Genomic DNA, 1,654 nt, shown 5'->3' with positions numbered 1-1,654 from the left:
GCAGTATGTTCTCCTATCCACTGAACCATTTCTCCAGCACATAATAAATAATTTTAAGGCCTGTTTTATCATTATCGAGTGTGTCCTTCATATTTTCCTCTGAAAAAATGATCTTTCCTTCCTGAAACTGGGAAAATATATTTGTTTTAGTATAATTAAGGTTCAGAATCTTTTCCTGTTTTGGAAATAAAATCTTATACGTATAGCTCAGGCTGATCTTAAACTCTCGGCAATTCTCCTGCCTCAACCTCCTATAATTATAGTACTATAATTGCAGGTATGAACCACCATGCCCAGCAAGAATCAGAAATCTTATGGTGTTGAAGTAGAATAAGGTTAAAAAGACTAGCTATGGGCAGAAGAGATGGCTCAGTGGTTATGATCATTGACTCCTCTTCCAGAGGTCCTGAGTTCAAATCCCAGGAACCACATGGTGGCTCATAACCATCTGTAATGGGATCTGATGCCCTCTTCTGGTGTCTGAAGACAGCAACAGTGTACTCATATACATGAAATAAATACATCTTTTTAAAAAAGACCAGTTATAACATATTGATTTATTGACTTATTTAGTGATTTACCCAAAGCACGATTGTACGCCCATTTGCAAACTTAAAATGAAATGGAGAAGTATCTGAAACTGTGGGTTGCTGCTTTTAACCTGTTGAGTGCCATGTATGCTTCTGCAAAAGAGCTCTTGCTAACCTGCCTATTTTAGTCAGGGTTTCTATTCCTGCACAAACATCATGCCCAAGAAGCAAGTTGGGGAGGAAAGGGTTTATTCAGTTTACACTTCCACATTGCTGTTCATCACCAGAGGAAGTCAGGACTAGAACTCAAGCAGGTCAGGAAGCAGGAGCTAATGTAGAGGTCATGAAGGGTGTTTCTTACTGGCTTGCTTCCCCTGGCTTGCTCAACTTTCTTTCTTTCAATATTTATTTATTTATTTATTTATTTATTTATTTATTTATTTATTTATTTATTTATTATACAGTACACTGTAGCTGTCTTTAGACACACCAGAAGAGGGCATCGGATCTCATTACAGATGGTCGTGAGCCACCATGTGGTTGCTGGGATTTGAATTCAGGACCTCTGGAAGGTCAGTCAGTGCTCTAACCACTGAGCCATCTCTCCAGCCCCTCAGCTTGCTTTCTTATAGAACCCAGGACCACCAGCTCAGGGATGGCACCACCCACCATTTACCCTCCCACCACTGATCACTTAATTGAGAAAACTGAGAAATGGATCTCATGGAGATATTTCCTCAAGTGAGGCTCCTCTGTGATAATTCCAGCTTATGTCAAATTGACACACAAAACCAGTCAGTACACTGCCCCACCCCCTCCTCTCCTTGATGTTGGGCTGCTTATTACAGAAAGATTCCTCCAGCACTGCCTATGAACACTGTATACGAAACCTAAACATTTCAGCAGCCCTGGTCTAATTCTAACTCATACTAACAAGTTGGGGTACTGGGGAGGGAGAGGGGAGAGAGAATATCTGTCTCTCCCCCTTCCTTCCAGGTCACACAGAGTACAGTTTGGTGGCCTTGAGCATCCCTTGGTCTTTTTGTGGGGCAGTCAGGAGAGAATTGCCTTCACTTCCCTTCCTGCGTAGGGCGGGTGCATCCCTAAAAATCAAAGCGCTATGG

Source organism: Micromys minutus (assembly GCF_963924665.1).
Source record: "Micromys minutus genome assembly, chromosome: 31".
In the NCBI taxonomy this organism is placed as follows: Eukaryota; Metazoa; Chordata; class Mammalia; order Rodentia; family Muridae; genus Micromys; species Micromys minutus.
This window is presented reverse-complemented; position numbering follows the sequence as displayed.